We start from the raw sequence: 20,689 nt of genomic DNA on the forward strand, positions 1-20,689 counted from the left end.
ACAATGCATACAGTATACTTCAATACAGTATAAATGGCATCTTAGGTTTCTTTGGATCTTTCAGTTTACCTTCAAAGTTAGGGCAGGTCAGGACCTGAGTGCTGTATGAGCTGAGAGGAGCCACTCGGGCTGAGTGCTTCTTCATCCTCCACTGGGGGCACCACACACTGTCCTCCCCTGGAAGTAGTGTGTATGTAAGTTTAGAAGTGTTGCTTGGCTGCTGCTGCAAGCTCAGCAGCTCCTTCAGCTCGCTCCGTGCATCCTCAGACTCCCGACTCCTCCGCTTCTTTTTCACACTCTTGACTGCCTCCTCCTCCTTTTCCTAGGTCTCTGTCAATTCTTCTGTCTCATTCCCAGCAAGTCCTGACTCTCTGTTCATGTCTAGACCAGCACGCTCGCTGCTGCTGGGGATCTGTCTGTATAGTGCCACAGCTCAGTGGTGATAGCTCAGCGGAAGTGTAGCGAAGTGGAGACCCTACAGTTGCTCTATCATGCCGTGATCCAGCTCTGCCAGTGTCTCCAAGGGACACTGAGCTTCAAGTGTGTGTGGCATGGTGGAATCACTCCCCTCATCTCTTTCGACAACCTGTTCTCACTCCCGACTCGTAAAATACAGGCGATTGGTCAAGTCCCTAAACTTCTGATACTGACGGAAAAGATACCCTTCCACGTTTCTATGAAACGCTGTGGGTTCTCTTTGGGCAAATCTATGTTTGTGGAAGAATGGATGACAAAACGAATTTGGTCTCTCACACATATAATGGTTGAAATTGGAGATATACTTAAATTATATATCAGAGAGGTGAAATCCACAAAGTAGCCAACATTATTTTTTACAATTATAGATATTTTAAGGCTGTAAAACCCCTCACTACACACTTTATACACTTTTCTTATACAGGCATGAACAGTTTTACACTTTTCTCCCTTCTTTAAACACTCTCAAAGTTCAAACCTTTGTAAAAAAACAAAACAAAACAAAAAAAACAAGCATGCAAAATTGCACTAAAAAAACTGGCGAAACAGCGCAGCCACGAAAGGTGAATCGCATTTTAGCGAGGGACCACTGTAATTTTGAAAGTACGTCACAACATACCCTTCGTAAATACTAATGTATAGAAACCCTTACTAGCAATCATTCATTTATTTTTTGTGGCTTTTTTTCAGGGTTTGTTGACATGCTGTGTAGGTGTGTACTTGGCTAGCTGATATTGACATAACGGGGGAAACTTTGACTATTGTTCACCTGTAGTTTGAATGCTGAACATTTGCCTGTTTAAATCATAAGAAGAGTCACTATGCTAGATGAACTGCGCGTGTCGCTGTATGAAAGGCGATGCCTTTGGCCAAAGAGTAAATATGTGGTTAGCTGTTGCTAACCATTGACTATAATCACTGCTGTAAATATTAGTAGTCTAGAATTTAACCTGTAAATACTGCTTAATATTACTCTATGAATATAACCAATGTATTGCATTAATTATTGCTTAAAATAACTCTTGCTGTAAATGCGAGTTAGAGGAATACGCGTGGGAAAATGAAGGGAAGTAGGCAGATAAATAGCAAGTTGTAGAGGGACTGTTTCGAGAGACTGAGAAAAAAATTAGCTCTCTGCGCTGCAGAGCACTGTGTCTGCAGGCAGTTTGTGAACCATCCCTAAGTATGTGGATGAGTGAGAGGAGCATCAGAGCAGTGAAAAGAAATAAGTTTGCAAAAATTAAGAATTGTTGAATATAGAGAGAAAAACAGACACTGCTGCCGAAACATAATGTTGTTGCTGTTTAAATAATTTAAACTGAAAGATCTGCAGAAATAAAGTATTTGTTAAGCAACAATACAAAGTAAAGTGAAAAGGTTGTGGGTAAAATTGACTAAAAGACAATATTAATTCCCAAAACAGGGATAATGAGTAAACAGGGATCGCAGGCACCTTATTGGATCCTCATCCTAATGAAAGTAAGACCAAAAGTTACATAGATTGGAAATAGAGCTGACTGAAGTAAAAAATAAAACAAAGGATAAACCAAACTAGAGCTTAATTAAAACATATCCAAACTAATAATAGCAAGAATAACCACTACAAATTAATACAAATAATAATAAAACGTAGCTGGGATAAAACCCCAGCCTAAAATAAATGGAGGGAAATTAAATAAATCACACAAAAAATAATAAATGAAATGGGGAGATTTGTGTGGTGTGTGGCAAATATAGGAGGGAGTGGTGATGATCTAAGAACATCTAAACATCTTAATAAGGAAGGAGAGATAGAAATCAAATAAATAAGAACATGTTTGGGTTAGAAAGAAGTAAAGAGAGTCAAAGCAGCATCCATAAATACATCTCAATAAAATGCAGGAGTTGTAGAAGAGTTCTAATAACGTCTCAGAGCTTGCATGTGAAATATATATTAAAGTTTGGTTATCACTCACCAAAGAGGAGTGCGAGCGTAGTAAATAATGAAGTTTTGTCTGTTCTAGAGAGTTCTGCTCTCACCAAAAAGCATGCAGAGAGTGCAAGAGGCACCTGAGTAATATGATGTGAAATAAACGAGTGTTGGAAAAAGTTTCTGTCAAGCTTAGAGGAGTTCAAAATAAATGGGCTGACATGTGGGGTGAAGTGGTAGTGAGGACAAATATGAACAAATTGACATAAAGAGACACCTGCTATAGATCTGTTTAAAATGCTGCCGTCACAGATAAGCAGTTGGGAAGAGAAAAGAAGGTAGATGGGGTTAAAATACAACCAACTGGTATACTGAGCATAATAGCTAAAATCACTGGATGGAAAACAGAGAGTTGAAATAGGGGAGTTTTTTCGCATATGGTGGTTTAATAAGTAAGAGATTGTGGACTTAATAATTTAAAGTAAAATTTAGGGCCCATGTCAGTGAAGACGCTTAAACAAGTGATCAAATGCTGAGTAGTAGGAACAAAAAAACAAAAAGAAATGTAAAAAGAATAGTGCCCATTAGAGTGAGGAACATAAAGAAAGAAAATCCAAATATAAGAAAAAAATATTAGATGAACATCTGTGAGGAAAATGATAAGGCAACTATTAAAATAAGAACAGGGGAAGTAAGACATAAATGAGTGAAAGAGGAACGTAATACATTAGAGTAGAGAAGTAGTGGAAAAAAGATAATAACACAATTCAGTGAGTAAACGAAAAGCTTAAATATAATAATAACTGACTAGAGTGTAATGTTAATAGATAATATAACAGTAATTAGAAAGATGTAATAAATAATGTCATTAAGTGTAATATTACAGTAAGTGGAAGCGTAGCAATGAATGCAAAGTGATTACACTTGAGGACTTTCTTTCTTTTGAGAAAAAGACTATTTGGCTGGGAAAAGAAATAGAAATAAACGTGATGGGATGCATGGCTGGTTAACCTGCAGCTGTGGATCATAGAATTGCTGATCAAAAAAAGGAAAAGGCATGGTTAGATGTTGTATGGGGGAAAGGATTAAAGAAGGGATCTTTGGTGTCTAAAACACTTGCCTTGATACTGGTCAGAATGTGTGTAATCCTTCTTCTGATATTTCAGGAATCAGGGTTTTGAATAGTGACAGGGTTGATCCCACAGCGGCATCTTGTCACTTACAGGAAAGTTGAGCAGAAAAACCTAAAAACTGTTTTATAACAATAAATATAAGTATGATAATAAACCCTTATGATCTTGTTTTAATCTTACAAGAAAAATAAAGAAGCAAATATAGATAAATCTGTGCTGCCAGTAAGAAACACAACCCTCCTTCTATAAGCAGTGTGCATCATGCAAGGGGGAGATACACGAGAGCCGGGTTTGGAGGGGAGGATATAGCCTTTGTTCCAGCAAAGGTTAGTAATTAGAAAGAAAACATGTGAATCTAAAATGTAAAAAGGAAAAATCAAATGAGGAGCCTTTGTATTTAAAAAAATATACTACAAAAGTGATTTTGGCTCAGAAGAGGAGAAGAAAATATGAGAAAGTCAGAGATGTAGGAAGTCAGATAAAGGAGCTGAAGAGTGTGTGGGTGATTAGACAAGTGGGACAAAGAAAGCTGTGAGTGAGAGGAAAGGAAGGCAAAAGAAAAAAGTGGAGCAAATGAAAACAGTTACTCACTAACTGATGTATGCACATACTCGAAACAACAACTCTCCTGCTATGAAAAAAAGAAGAAATAACTCCTTAGAGATGGAGAAGCTCACCAGATGAAGGGGAGAAACACAGATCACCAGTGAAAGACAGCAGGTCAAGAGCCCATGGAAGAGAGCAACACTGGCACTGCGAAGGGCTACGTCACTGATGAGGCCTGCACAAAGGTGGAGAGGAGGAGTCGGCCAGATGATGACGTCTAATGGTTGACATGGATAAAAGCCCAGGAACTCCAGAGAGGGGCGTCCAAGGGAAGATCCACAACTCATGAAAGAGAGAGATAGAGGGTGCTCTATCTCCTCGAGTCTAATGAAAGACTATATCTGCAGAGGGCTGGAAAACTGTATTAAAACACACCTTTAGTCAGCTGACATACTCATTAATCTGCTGAGGAGCGACAACCAGTGGCCTCTAAAAAGCAACATCGTCTGCATCTGGGATGTTCCCTGTGTGGATGTTCCTGGAGAACTCCGAGAGGAATGTGGGCAGTACCATTACAACAAGGAATTTACTGCCAAGAGAAATCTTCAGTACATGGACTGTGACTGATACCAGAGTACCTAACTATCCATGATATGTGCAGTGAACAACATGAAGCAGCTGCATCAGTAATGCTCCCAACAAACTAATAAGTTTAAAGCCCTGGGCTCCACCCCTCGTGTTACTCTCCCAGTAGGAAAAGAACATAATTAATAGCAGTTAGACCACATGTACCCATTAGACAGGAAATCATTAAAAACATATTCATTATTAACACTCTGACATTAGAATAATATTGAATGTTTAGGAAAAGTTTAATAGATAAAGGGTGCAGACGTGACTCTTATTGACACTAGGAACCCCAGTTAAGGCATGGGATAGATAAGTTAGTATAGCTGTATGAACTAAACTTAGAGAAGTTAATTATCCAGAAATGACACCTATTGAGCACTGCATTATGGAAGGGATGAAACTTACACATTTACTAAAGGCTGTGGTACTGATGAAACTCGGGATCCCTGGTAATGCGCTACTTTCTAAAGAAAAGAGAAATTGAGACATCTGCTGTTTCTGACCCTGGTACACTGCTCTTGGGTCTGACATTACATTAGATTAGATTAGATTAGATAAAACTTTATTAATCCCTTGGGTGGGTTCCTCTGGGAAATTCGGTTTCCAATAGCACAACACCGACAGAAGTTACAGAATGTGAGCAGAATACCATATATACACATATATAAATACAGAGACATATATAAATAAAGAGTATACAAAAGGGATAAATAGAATAAATAGGAATAAGAATACAAGGGAATTGCACATTTCAAGTCTATTGCACCGTTGGATATTAACAAAAAGTATTGCACAGTGAAAAGGCACTACAGCTTAGTTGTCCCCCCGTCCTTTGTCCTCCTGTTTCCCCTCCCTCTCCCCTCCAGAGAGGAGTTAAACAGTCTGATGGCGTGTGGGACAAATGAGTTTTTAAGTCTGTTGGTTCTTGACTTTGGGAGAAGCAACCTGTCACTGAACAGACTCCTCTGGTTGTTTATGGCTGTGTGCAGAGGATGCCCAGCATTGTCCATAATGTCCAGCAATTCTTTTTAGTTTTTAGTGTCCTTTTCTCTGCCACTGTCACCAGAGTGTCCAGCTTCATGCCGACCACAGAGCCAGCCTTCCTGATCAGTTTTTCCAGCCTGGATGAGTCCTTCTTTGCTGTGCTGCTCCCCCAGCACACCACAGCATAGAAAAGTTAGAAAGACAAATAATACATTTCCAATTTTAATTGGAACTTAATTTGATAAGTCCATAATGTATTTGACAGAAAGATCAATCAAATAGTTAACAGATAATTACCGTCCATCAGTAGCCGGCTGCTGATTTTCTGCCATTCTCTTAAAAAGAATCTTGACAAGTACTAGAAGTGCATATCTCTGGAGAGGCAGACTTTGCTGAATGTTAATAATAGAGGATACATATGACACAGAGCACTCTGGGTCAAGGCAACACCTACAAAGACCTGGTAAGTGTGTCAGTTGTGTGGCTGTGCTTGTGCTTGTTGCATATGTGTGAGGCCTACGTGCAGGAATTCCCCCAAATACTGAGCTGCAAGAGTCTTAGTGTTAAATGCATTTAAATACAGTAATTTTATCCTAGATCCTAATATTTATTATTGAGAATGTATTCTTTGGTGCTTTTAGCCCAATGCTACATGTTATGGAGGTTTTACAGTAGAAATATACAGAAGAATATACATCAGTAAAAGCACAAATATATAGAGATGCCAATGTATTTGCTGCCCTTGTTTATTATTTATTGTGATTATTTAGTTTAAAGTAAGATCTTTCCTTCCATCTCTTTCAACATCTTGCAAAGTGTTGCAAACAGAAACACTTGTGTGCAACTCCATATCACAGTAGTGAGCAGAGCAGTGCTAGGCAGCTGATGTATATTTCATTGTAAATGTGTTAATAATTTCATTTTTAAATGCTTTCCTGTGATTATTTTCACTTTGGCTTGAAATAAAATGTCTCCCTCTGCTGTAACCACAGCTTACTGCAATTTTTGCATGCTTGTATATTTCACACTTTGAAAGAGACAAAGCATGAAATGGTCACGGTGGGCTGGCTCGTCTATAACACGCTTTACCGTGGTTGATGTATGAGATAACACTCAAGTCATGGTAAGCTGCACTTACAGCTATTGTAAGTGGAACAATGAGTTATTGAGTATTGATATGTATCTATACATTATTAGAAGTTTTTCTAATAGAAAAATGTTTTCTATACATGGATATTTCTGCTGTTTATTTATGGGCTTAAATCCTTCCAAAATGTGGGCCTTTTTATTCTGTGACATAACCAAAAAACTAAATAAACTAACTCCTTCAGCTGATGCAGAGGTAATTCAAAAGACTGACTGTGGTGAATTAGTGGATGCTGACAGTCTTCTGAACCACCTACTGGACATGTAGCTGAACAGTTTCCTTAACATCTGCCACTTCATACGGTAATACCCTGTGTTGGTCAAGTTACTTGAAAATAGTAATTATTTACTAATTACTGATTACTTCTCCAAGAAAGTAATCCCATTACTTTACTGATTGCTTATTTTCAAAAGTAATTAGTTACTTTCTTACTTAGTTACTTTTAAAAAAATATGATACACAACCAATGTTCCCTCTAATTTTTCATGTGTCTGAGCGAACACACAAACTCCCTGAGCGATCTCTTGGACCACTGTGAGCAACAGCAGACATGTGCACTGTGGTCACTCCAGCATCTAATCCATCCAAGTTACATGGTTTATTAAAATAATCAAATTACAGCATTTAGACTACTTTTAATTAACTGCTTTAGCCCACTTACAATGAAAATGTAAAAAAGTCTTGTTCATGACCTGTGTAGTATGTTAACACTACTGGAAGTAAAAATAACTTGAACTCCAATTTTGAAAACACAACTTTCTTTCTTTTTAAAATATAAAACTCTGACTTGTATTATGAGTATGAGTCTGTGGTCTGGGAGAGAGTCCTGTAACTCTCTCTCTCTGCAAAATATAGTATATAAAGACCAATGTTGGGCAATTAATTATATAGTTACTTCTTCAAAAAAAAGTAACTGAGTTATGCAAACAACAAAGTTTTTTGCAGCTGTTTACCTAAAAATACAGCCAAGGCATTTTTTTTAAACAAACATTTCAAACTATTTACAGAACAATCAGCTGTTCTGCATCAAATCTGATGCCACACAAACTATTTGTGCCACTCCAAAAAATAATTTCTGTCCACTATGAGATAAAGGAGAATAACAGCCTGATACCTGCAGGCCTGACAACAGGAGATGTATCACTCCTGTAACACCTGTAACATTCAGCAGCCGCCTCATTGTTCTGACACACACAACAAAACTATTGACTACACTACACACTAACTACACAAGATTTGCGCTAAACGTCGCGAATATCTCACATCTCAAAACACCGCCGTTTCGAGCGTTTTCCTTATAAAACGCCGTTTGTACGGTTTCTTCCCGGAGTAAATATAAACAACGATAGTATTCAGGAAGAAAACCAAACATTGCATATATTTTTTTTATCATAACTCTGGTTTTACGTGGCCTATCAACACAATTTAAAAACTGGTATAAAGTCCACTTTTTTTTCCGTCAATTGTTCCGTCTGTCCTGCTCACATCTCCAATGGTTGTACACGTTGTCATTAACGTGGCTTCACTCCTCATCAGCCACGCTGTTTTTCTAGCTAAAACACCGGTGTTGGCACATAAGGACTAAGGAGGCTGTCATAGCCTGTCAACGACGTTGATTAGCTCGGTATATACGAATGTGAATCGAGTGATTGGCTGGATTATGGGATAAGGTGGCATCGTTCTAATCCCATACGGGAGCAGCCAGTCACTTACTGGCTAACACTGCAAAACAGAATTGTTAAAGTTTTAATTTTTATTTCAATTCAGGTTAGATTTTTTTTGTGCGCAACGCAGATTTTTTGTGCGTAGAGACCGTGCCAGCAGTGCGCAATTGCGCACGCGCGCAGCTTAGAGGGAACATCGGAAGACTGAGGGCTATTTCTTTCTTTTTTACAATACTGGATTTAGATTTATTTTACTTTCTTATAATAACCTTATTACAGACATAATAAATGAGCTTTGTCATCGCACGAGATTTGAACCTTTAAGATTATCTGATTATCCTATTGCTTGTAACCTAGCAAAGTATCGATGTCCGTGCAAAGAATTTCATACATGCACACGCCGCCGACTCAACTCAATATAACCCTGAGTAAAAAAGAAAACAAAAACAAAAAACACAGCACACATATTCAGGTATCGGTCCTATTTAGTGTCCCAAATAATTTTATTAAACAATTTCACCCCTGATGAGGTATTTTGGTTTTGTGCAGCCACTCCTTCTCAGACCAAAGTTAAGTGAGGTAAAGAGCTTTTCTTCATTTTTGAGATGTACTTTTACAACAAGGAAGCAGGTCTTCACATTAGCAGAAATGCTCAATAGACAGAAAACAGAACCCTAAAAGAAAATTACCCTGAGATTAAGGGAAACGGCCTTGTTTTACGCACACCACGGGTCAAGAAGGAGTCAGACGACCGACAATAGGATCGCTTCATCCCGGTCAATTACCTCCGAGAGCTCGGGATGCTTCAACTCCCTCTGTCGGATACCATAAGCGTATAAGAAAAAACCCCCGGAGAATTTACAACTTTTTAAAAGAGAGAGAGAGAGCGAGAGAGAGAGAGAGAGAGCAAATCGATCAAACTTTTCTACAGCACGTTATACCACTCCGGGTCGAGAGGAGCGATATAGCATGGACCGGTTGAATGACTATGTCGGATCGAAGCATGACCGAAAGCGTGGCAGGGATTTTCCCTTTGAACTTCTTCCTGTTCCATGATTAACCTCCAACTGTTAAATGTTTCCTCAATATTGCTGTAAGTAACAACAAAGTTAGTTTTTAGGATCAGACAGGGGTCCAGTCCCAAAACTTTCCTTACACATGCCCACAGACTTGAGCTGTCACTGAATTAGCATCTGTGGGACAAATAAGCTTCAGGGACTGACTTGCTTTTTAGAACCGACCTTACGAGGCCTTTAGAGGCCTTTTGATTTTTACCCAAAGAGAAATTTGATCCTTACAAACTAATATCAGATAAAACAAAAAACAAAAACATGATACTGTTTAGTTGTGATGAACAGTAACCACTTACCTCAACTTTGATGGGTTTTTTTTCTCAGCTATTTATTCTGCACAGAGCGTTTCCGGTGTGGCTCATGCAAAAGAGAATTGCAACAACACAGCATGTTTCTCTTCTCCCTTTCACACAGTAAGTATGTCTGTTGTAGACTGCGCTTTATAAATGTCTCTTTGATTATTCAATCAGTCTTTGAAAACTTTATCGTCATCACCAGCATGCTTTGTACCTCAGGCTCATCAGAGACAATCGTATCCAGGTAAAATAATTTTCTTTAATCTACACACTTTTAGGAATTAATTAGCTAATTTCATGGATAATTTCAGTGACTGAATTATTGCCGGTCATTCGTACATTTACTTTATTATATAAAATATATAAATTAAATCTCTTTGAAACTTTTAGAATCTAATCTGTTGGTTTCTTTTTTTCATAGCATTTTATCAAAGTGTTGTCTGCTACAAAGTTAAAAGTATTGTACTAGTAGTAATATAGCATCCACCATCTCCTGCTTGCATATTTCTGAAAACATGTTAGTGGTGTGGCAGCCATGGATTGAGCTAGCCCTGCAAACCCTGTGGATGGACGATGCAGTGGACAGTGGGAGGAAGCATCCTGAAGCTCTCTTTGCAGACCACTGTGTGTGATTCTCCACTCGCCGACCAGAAAAGACAAACGGCAGGTCTCAGTTGCAGCACCTCATCCATCCATGTCTGATCCTGCATCAGCAGATTCAGCAACACAGCCAGAGACTTCCTGTAATCTATTACAGTTGTTAAAAAAAAAAACGGTCCAGGAACAGGTCACTCAGGTTAATCCTGTATAAACAACTGATATTGTTTTTCCTTCTTTAAATATTGTTGGCTTATTAGAAATATTCTTGTTCAATTGTTGTTGTTATTTACTTTATTGCCATCAAATAAATATCCATGTAAAATTGTCCAAAGTTAGCATTATGTTCATACATGTTAAAAATACCTGAAAATAAAATGAGTTCAGTGACAGTTAGTGTTTGTTGTAGTCAATTTATTAATAACAAAAAACTTTTAAACTAATGCAACACATATAACAATGTCACAAAATATTCAAATAAATACATTTCTTAATGCATAACTGATTTTGGATCTGATCTTTCAAGAAGTGAAAGTCTGTCCATCCTCTCACTGATCGAATCGATCGATTCGGGACCTTGTGAATCTGAATCGAAGCCCAACTCGTCTCCACCAAACGCGAGCTCAATAATGGCCACAGTGAGCGTGTGAGCAACTATTTGCCTGCGCTACTGTGCATGTATGAAGTGGACCGACTTGTGATCAGGCACACATGAGGCCGACCGGCTGAGAATACTGAAATCAAAGGAAATGAAACTCTTCTGTCTGGTGAAATGTTATACTTACCAAATCATGCTCCCTGGCCTTATATCCTTTGCAGGTGGAACTGGACCCAGTTGTGAAAACCAATGATTTCGTTCCTGATTTTGTCTGGCCAACAAAGAGTCCAGGCTGGTGATGATCAATTTAAGAACAGAAACACACACTTCTTACCAAAGAAATGAATATTATTTTACAGTGTTGCTGAATCACATGGACGAATTTAACACCTGGACACAGTTATAGCGTGATGACTGGCAGGAGGAGATCTCACCCTGTGTTTCTCTGCCTGTGGTAGAGGTGGAACCAGATCAAGTGGCGCAGATTCTTGAACAGCCTCAAGTCAGAGCTGGATTGACCTTTTGTCACCAGGTACTGATGAGCCCGCTGTGGAGAAACATCACTGATGATGTTCATGAATCCCCAGCTGACTCTGGTAACCTTAATACAGCACAGAAAAAATGTCACCATAATAATTTTATGTTGTTATTATTGTGATAATAACATAAACAGATGAATCAATGTCATTATCTTTGATGTTTTACACTTAACATAATTAAAAAAACATGAGTATAAAAGGTGTTAAAACTCTGATGCCATCTTGGAATACTGCACTTTGCTCATGTCATTACAGCATTTCTCTCTTTCTAATCATACATCTAGATGTTATGTCAACACACATTTAATCTACATTATAAGAGTGCCTTTGTGATAAATGTGTCTTTCATTCTTGAATTAAATGGTTAAATATTTAATCTAACTAAACCCTAAAGATGGAGTCAGAAGACAACAGTCACCTGAAGGGGCTGAAAATTGTAAAGACCCTACAGAACAATCAGTAAATGTGAGTAAATCTGTGATTCTGTGAGTAACACACTGGGTTCAGTTTGGAGGTTGAACTCTCACTCACCAGGCCGACAGCCGTCTGTGCCACAGTTAAACTCATGCAGTGCTAATTTAAAAACTCTCAAATATTTTGGACAATTTATATTTTTCTATCACAAAACATACAAGTCTTCATTGAAGTAAACACACAGAGCAGTAGTGGATTTTTTTTTAAATATTATTTTTCTTTATTTTGATTTGCTGCTAACTGCATTGGTTCTATTTGTAGTTTTTGTAGTAGGGAGCACTACAAAAACTACAAATAAAAAAATCCAATTAACAAATTTTGTGCTCTCTACTATCAGAACCCCTCACTTGAATTTTTGTTTTTCAGTTTAAGCCAATTAAATTCAATCCAAAAATTCAACCCCAACAATCAAGTGATCCCCTATGAGCAAGCACAAGGCAACGGTGGACAGGAAAAACTCCCTTTAACAGGAAGAAACCTGTGACAGAACCAGGCTCAGGGAGGGGCAGTCTTCTGTCATGACTGGTTGGGAGATGAGGGCAAAATAAAATTGAACATAAAGGAGAGCACAGTATAGTTATGACAGGTTGTGGACCGTGGCTGGAAAACATTATTACTGTTTTCAAAAGGCACCCGGTCGACATCCACAATTACAGTAGGGCTGGAATGGATAATAAGGATAATCCCACAGAGGACGGACATTCACTTCAGCTGAAAATATTTGAGACGGCCCAGCAAGCTGCAGGAACAACAACGGCTGCTGTGACAAGACCTAGACCTACTTTAAGTGCGAGTTTGGCACCAGCACGCCACCAACTACTAGTCTGAGCCTCATCAGGAGGTGGTTCTGTGACAGGAGTGTTATGTTCCTCATGTTCAGCTGCACGTGTAATTATTAAACGCTGTGATACTTCCGCTTTGATCACAAGGTTGTTTAAAGCACTCCTGATTTTCGCATTCTCTTCCTTTAGTTCATTTACCCCCCTTTCAATGTTGTCCAGCTTAGTGATAATCATTCTGTTCTGCTCCACGAGAAACCCTTCACACTGACCTATTCTTCTCTCGATTGACTCAAACGTTCTGTGCAACTGCTGCAGAGACTCATGGCATCTGGCAGCACAACGGCACCGACCACTAGTGTGAGCCTCGTCACGATATGGTTCTGCGAAGGAAGTCTCACGTTCAGTTGCGTTTTGATTTGCCACTTGGATCTCAAGATTATGTATAGTTTCCCTGAGAGTCCTGTTCTCTTTCTCTAATTGACACATCTTACTGTTAGCCTTGGCCAGCTTTACAATGAGAAGCGCTCTCTCTCGCAGTTGATGTGATTCCTCTGTATTATCTCTGTCCGTAGGTGAATTATTTAATGTTTCCTCTGACATTTCTTTAACAGTATAAAAGCACAGTGTCAAAAGAAAAAAACTTTGTATGAATTGTATGAATGTAAAAGTATTATCTTTGTCAAAGACAACTCGCTTTGCAAAAACGACTCGCTGTTTCTGAAGCCGCACGAAGGTAAGTAAACTGTGTTAAAGCACCTGTATTTATGGATTCATGTGGCAGAGATGGTGACGTCGACTGCTACGTCACAGTCTCTCCTTTGAGTAGATCAAAGCATCAAAGAAGCGGTCAGTGTCATTCCGCGCATGCTCAGATCATGCGTATTGAAATGAACGGGATATTTATTTATTCATTTTAAATACCTTGCTATATAACAAAGGTGACTGCGCACTAAAAGGACGAGGAGAGTTCAAAATAGGGCTGTTCGATACAACGACACATATCGGATGACGATATGAAAAAGTCTATCGTTTCATATTACGGCAATATTTTTTCATCGTTTTTATGGTCACTGTAGTATTAATTTCCAAACGGCGCCCCATACTCTTTCGCTTATATTTAATATAACCACACTCCGGACGGACAAGCGACTGCTGTTATGCGTTGTCGTTAGCAACAACGACGGTAAAACCATACGCTGGGGCAAGAGGGGGAGATTACCCACAAACTGAATATGGACAAGATTTACTACGGCAGCGGAAGAATCCGCTGGAAAAGGCACAAGATAAATGACAGGTTTCACGTCTCACCCCCTCATTGCCTCCGTCCACTGCAGGCTCACACAGCACTCGGCAGAGAACTCCCCCGGAAACATCCACGCAGCGCATCTTGCTACCACCTTCAAGTTGTACTCAAGTTTATAAAGAACCCATGTTACAGTATTGTGGTTAAGTTAAATCCAATTTATTAACCTACCTCTGAGATGAAGTACAGTCTCTGTTAATTTGAGTTTCCATGAAACCGCGATAAACAGGTATTTGCGGGGGGTTTTAAAATTACTATAACCCTTTTTAGTTTAGTAAATATTGGCTATATTGAGAGGTCTTATTTTATTCTTACTTAATTTTTCTAATTTATTTGAATTATGCCCTCCAATTAAGATAGATTTTATGTTGTTGGTAAAGATCTGGATGGTTATTTCATTTTATTCTTCGGCTACGTCCACACGTACACGGGTATTTTTGAAAACGGAGATTTTCCGTTTTCGTTTTAAAAAATAATCCCGTCCACACGTAAACGCAGAAATGAAGGAAAACGCTGCTAGGAACATGCCAACGCAACAGGTGGCGATATATTCCTAACCATGTAGAAATGTTGGCCAATCAGAAGTCTAGAAGCCTCGGTAGGAAATAGTAAACAAAGATGGGGCATAGAAGCAGAACCGAGTCCTATGTGTGGAGGGACAGTAACTGTGTGTGTATATGTAAGCATTTAAACACTGCAGAGAGTACAATTAACAGTATTGTAGAAATTCATTTCACCGAAACAATAACGTGGCGCACAGTGTGACGTCAAAAAAGGCGCACACCTTTGACGCTGCGTTTTCTCCGTTTTTCTCGTCCACACGTAAATGCAAAAACGGAGTTTTCGGAAATATCCACCCTGGCAGGCGTTTTTAAAAATCTCCGTTTTCAGTGACCGAAAACGCCGTTTACGTGTGGACGAAAGGTGCAAACGCATAGAAAAATCTCCGTTTTCAAAGATACCCGGGTACGTGTGGGTGTTATTGTTGGTTTCAAATATATTCGATATAGCCTATCCAATTAAGTTAAATGTCATGTTTTTAGTTGTTAGAATCAAATCACAAAACAACAATCCAAAGGGGAGGACACGGGGCCGCAGCATATGTGCCCCACCATCTTAACATTTCACTCGGATCAGCCACAGGAAAAAGCTAAATTCTTGGCAAAAACTTAAATCCTACGGTGGCCCTGAGAGGCCAAACGGACTGCAACTTCAGAAAACACTTGCAAAAAGAAAAATGCTTGAAAAAAGAAAAACGCTGCAAAAAGAAAAACGCTGCAAAAGCACACAAGACACAACGGAAATGTTTCTGGGGAGACAATAACCCGACGGACCAGTTGCACGAACCAAAACATGCTAACAAGTGTACTGGGACTGGGAGACACTTCAAAGAAGTGGAACCGGGGCGGCCAAAGAGTAAACTTTCTCTTAGTAAGTTCTGAATATCACGTCACTTATTTATGTGCAAATGTTTAATAATGAAGAACATTAAAACATTACTGTTGGCCACATGCCGGCAAAGTTATGTGACATTAGCGATGTTTGTACTTTCAGCTTTTACTTTGTTTTAAAGCCTTTACTTTATACGCCGTTCGATAGTTGACCTTAATCTTACAGAGAATCTGATGATTTTGTGGATAATTAAAGTCAGTCATATATCCACAAACACAACAAGCTGAAAGTCAGTGATGCTGCTCGGTTTGCAGTCCTGAATATGACGGCACAAGCAGGATTCACTGCACTGTTCATGTTAGCTATGTTATATTGCTGCCTCTGTTCGGTGGTGTCGAGCCAAACGGACTTTAACGTGTGTTTGAACGAGCTGACGGTTCACTCGTTAAGCTGAAAGAAAGATGCTTTAATCACAGGAGTCACACATGTGTCCACTGGACCATCTGGGAACTCTTCTTGTTTAGCACTCGTAATAACACGAACACTAAATCCTCCTTCTCTTGTGCTGTTTTGTAGCAGTGTATACACCTGAGACTGTCACCTGTCTGTCTGTCCTGCACTCTCTCTCTGTTTCTTTCTCTCTGATTGTGGAATAAAAGTATGAACATGTATTTATAAGTTACACTTGTGTTTGAATCCTGCAGCTTATCACACATTTGATTTCCATGTGTGACAACTGCAAGTGTCCAGAGTGAGGACAGACTGAGGGACCCACTGCTGCACATCATCTGTGAGGCTTTGCACCCCTGATGATCCACCAGGACAAACTCAGCAGAGTGTGAGGAAGAGGAGGAGGAAGAGCCAGCAGCAGCTGACAGATGGAGAGAATAGACAGACTGTTCCCTGTTTGTGAAGGACTGCTAGGAAAGTTTAACATAACTAATTGTCTGTCCTGAATCAGTCTTATTAGGTAATGTTCAAATAATTTGATCATTCCAGTGTTTTCAGTGTGGGAGAAAGTACTCAGGGCCTTCAAGTTACACACTATGAAAGGCAGCAACAAGTTTAATATTCAGAAACCTAAAGTATGTATCAGCAGCAGAATGGAGCTAAAAATAAATGTTTGTTTCAGTTCTATGAAGCTTTGAGTATTTTGGATTAGTAGTACTGCTGTGTTTGTTGCATCATATTGCTGTAATTGTTTATATGCTTTATATATTCTGAGGTAAGTTGATCTATAGTGTTACATCATATTCTATAAGGATGTTATGTGTTTGTATACTTTCTGCCCAGTTTGACCCATTTAGCAGAAGTCAGCCTGTTTAAGGCTCTGATATCTATTCTGTATGACTTAAAGCAGTTATGACATGGTCTGATTTTCTCACCCAATAAAGGAATATTTAATATATCAGTCTACTCTTCATTCTATCAGAAACAGTTATCACAGCTCGTACATTTTCATTTTATACATATATGTAAGCACTGAGCCAAATTTAGTAATTCCAACATATTAAAAGAACAATATTTGTCTCTTATATATAATACATCTATATATACACTGTCAAAGATACTTGTCTTTGAGTGAAGATTTAAGGTGATAGGAAATATAAATAAATGCAACTTAAATCTTTACTGAAGCTCAGTATTTGACACGGAGTTCAAACTCACTGCTGTAATAACTAATAATGATTAATATAATAACTTTAATATTGACCATATTATATTTACATTACCAAAGTGAGATGACTTTAGTTTCATTTTTCTTTTTGCAAGTGTTTTTCTTTTTGCAGGTGTTTTTCTTTTTGCAAGTGTTTTTCTTTTTGCAGGTGTTTTTCTTTTTGCAAGTGTTTTTCTTTTTGCAAGTGTTTTTCTTTTTGCAGGTGTTTTTCTTTTTGCAGCATTTTTCTTTTTGCAAGTGTTTTCTGAAGTTGCAGTCCGTTTGGCCTCTCAGGGCCACCGTAATCCGTTTGGCCTCTCAGGGCCACCGTAAGTTTTGGACCCAGATTACTCCGCGAGGCTTCTGACTAGGGTAGCAGTAACGCTCCGACAATCCATCAAGCAGTGCGGCTTCGTAGACCTACTGAAGCCTACTGTAGTCCTACTGAAACATTTTTTGGCAGATTTTTGAGCGCCCTGTACCACATGAAATCGGTTCAAGGTCAGTAAGCACAACCAGAATTCATACATAAGGCGCACTGTTGATTTTTTGAGAAAATTAAAGGATTTTAAGTGTGCCTTATAGTGCGGAAAATACGTTAAGTTGAATTTAATTTTCTAAAAATGCTGCAAATTTTTCAAATTACCCTACAATAAAATGGAAACTGGAAAAGGCGCAGGTCCTGTGTCGCTATGGCATCATTTCTGCATCATATAAATAAGCATAAACCTACAGAAAGAGTGCAACAGTTACTTGGTTTTCTTTTTGCAGTGGTGACGTCTATTGCAATGGCAAGAATTGGACAATCTCCCTATGCTGAACCCAGCTATGTTCAGATGAGCGGAATCAACTTTTTCAGGGATTTCCTTACCTGGATGATTGAGCATGCATCAAGACATTTATTTAGTAAAGTTTCACAGTGGCTTTTAATGCCACTAACATGCTTTAAATTCCTGGATCACAGGGGGAATGCAAACCCGGGGCAAGGGTACTTGTGAATAAGGGACCAGTCAGAAGAAGTTCTCCATGTTTGTGTTTCAGAATATTAAATATGAGATGATAATACTAAAATATGTATGATGTCAGCATAATGTTAAAAGTGGGAAAGTACAAAAAATACAGTACATCTTCTCATTTGTCAACACCAACCACATTCCTCCATCTACAACCATTCATTTTATCTTTAGCATTTCAGAATAACCACAATCAATACATACTAAAATGAATAATAAACCCTTAGTTAATACTTACTTTATTGATGACAATCATTGAAATTGTAGTTTACACATAAATAAGTGAAAATTAATGATTTTGCTTGAGATATAATGAATTATTATGCAAGCATTTATACTCCAATGAGTCCAACAATAAAGCTGCCTTTAAGTTCTGTATTTGGGTCTTAACTCTGCCTGCTTCACACAGCACCTCAGGACAGTAACTTTTGCATCATACATTTCATTAATTTACAAGCTGTCAGGCATCTAATTTAACAACTTTGTCTCATCAGTGAGTCATAATTCAATCTATTAGCCAGAATGATAACAGTTAATCATCTAGTTTAAACAGAGATTTGATTGATGTGCAGTTTATTATCATTAGCACATTTTCATTGCTCCTAATATAACACACCAAAGATGTAGACAGGTATTTGTGGCAGATCTGTAACACTCCTACACCTGATTTTTAGTCTCCCTGCCTTCACTTTATGTTTGGACACTATAAAACTGATATGGCAAAATACAGAAATTTACCCATTGCCACCATCACTGTGTAGATTCACGTTTTTCTGAAGTATCAGAGCAGTATCTTTGTATTGCTCCTGCCACCATGGTTGACATCATCATATTTAATATTGCTATACTTACTCAACTGGCCCTCAGTTATCATTATGTGCTATCACTGTAGCCATTCAATCAGAATGCAAGAGATTAACAAAAGCAGAGATCGTCTGATCAAATTTGATTTCATGTTTTTATTTACAAAATGTCACGGCCGGGATGGCCGGTGTGTTTGACACAGGGCAGGATTAGGTTAACAAAAAGCAAGCTGTTTATTTAGGCTGATAGCAAAACAAAGGCAAAGGCAAACTGAGGCAAAGACTAAATGATGACCTAAACTGGGAACAGCTAGAACGAAACAAGAAAACTGTGACATAAACGTGAACATGAATCCAAACAGGAGCATGCAAAACTACCACGTGAGGAAACCAAAACATGAACCTGAACCAAAGCAGGAAAAAGGAGATTTGAGAAAACATGAAAAATCCATAGCCATGAGGCGAGATAAGCAGACAACCTGATGCTGAACAACAACAAACAGAGGGCTTAAATACACAGAAGGGTAATGAGGGAAGTAGCAACACTTGGGGAAACACAGCTGACACAAACATGATGCCACAGGGGAAGCAAAACTGAACACACTGAACATGGAAACAAGACTTTCAAAATAAAACAGGAAACATGGAGAGACATAGACATGATAACACAAGCTTGACAACATGAAACACGCAGACAAGAAACCCAAGACAGACTGGGGAGACACATGAGAACATATATGGAGCACAAGCACGAGCATAACTAAGTGTTAAAGAGGAGAAGACAGACTAACACAGAAGACAGGAAAATACTCACAAACATGGAAACATAAGTGAAACATAAACTAGACTAAAACTCAACTAAACCCTAGTAATAATAACAACACAAGAACTTAACATATTTCCAGTATAACATAAGAAATCAAAAAATCATGTAAATTTCAGCGGGAACCCTGCAAATGTGAAAAGGTGAGAAAAGAAGTCCATTCATTTAAAAAAAAAAAAGGTTTGACAAGTGGGTGACCATGACATGAAGATCCTCAGTGATGAGAAAATACGAAAGAAAAAAAAAACACTAACCAGCTGAAAGGCAAGAAATGGTGAAGAATGACGGAAAAAGCATGTGCAAATATGCATGAAAATACAGTATAAAAGGCAATAATTCTAACAACAGTAAAAGTTAATATTTTACAATACCACATTTATTCTTCAATACACCTTGAATACTCTGTAAGTAATCTTCAGTTTTCCAGGTTTCTTGTAGGGCATTCAAAACTGATCCCACATCTTGAAAAAGATGTTACCGTCTGAAGATCACACTGCTTTCTTTGCAATCGCTGAGACAAATGAGCAATACTGCATTTACACCACATGATGGAGGCAGAGACTAATAAAAGCACAGTAGGGGAGTATTTCAAGCAGGCTCTATACAGCGCAGTGTGAACTACGTGAGCCACCGCTCTCACTAGATTAGGGTTAACGGGCCTCTACAATCTTTAATGTGGACATGAAAAACTACATGTGTAAATTTAGACCAGTTCCATGGAGCACTACTCTAAACAACTGTCCCAGATGTAACTCTCTCTATGAAGCTGGATTTAAGAAATAAGTGTTTAAAGTTAAAGTTTTAAAACATGTTTAACGCCATCTTGTACCAGTAAACCACATGACGTCA

At 38.5% G+C, this 20,689-nt stretch overlaps 2 long non-coding RNA genes across 2 annotated transcripts; both read left to right on the top strand.

Annotated features, from left to right (window-relative positions):
- Nucleotides 1-9,159: 9,159 nt before the first annotated feature.
- LOC112843037 (uncharacterized) lies at nt 9,160-10,615 on the top strand. The gene is made up of 2 exons (XR_003215129.1): nt 9,160-9,583; nt 9,888-10,615. It is a non-coding gene; the product is annotated as an uncharacterized LOC112843037 (long non-coding RNA).
- Nucleotides 10,616-11,609: 994 nt separating this feature from the next.
- On the top strand, nt 11,610-13,582 carry LOC109195849 (uncharacterized). The gene is made up of 2 exons (XR_002057328.1): nt 11,610-11,650; nt 11,988-13,582. It is a non-coding gene; the product is annotated as an uncharacterized LOC109195849 (long non-coding RNA).
- The last annotated feature ends 7,107 nt before the right edge of the window (nt 13,583-20,689 follow it).

The sequence above is a fragment of the Oreochromis niloticus genome, linkage group LG19, assembly GCF_001858045.2.
Source record: "Oreochromis niloticus isolate F11D_XX linkage group LG19, O_niloticus_UMD_NMBU, whole genome shotgun sequence".
NCBI lineage: Eukaryota > Metazoa > Chordata > Actinopteri > Cichliformes > Cichlidae > Oreochromis > Oreochromis niloticus.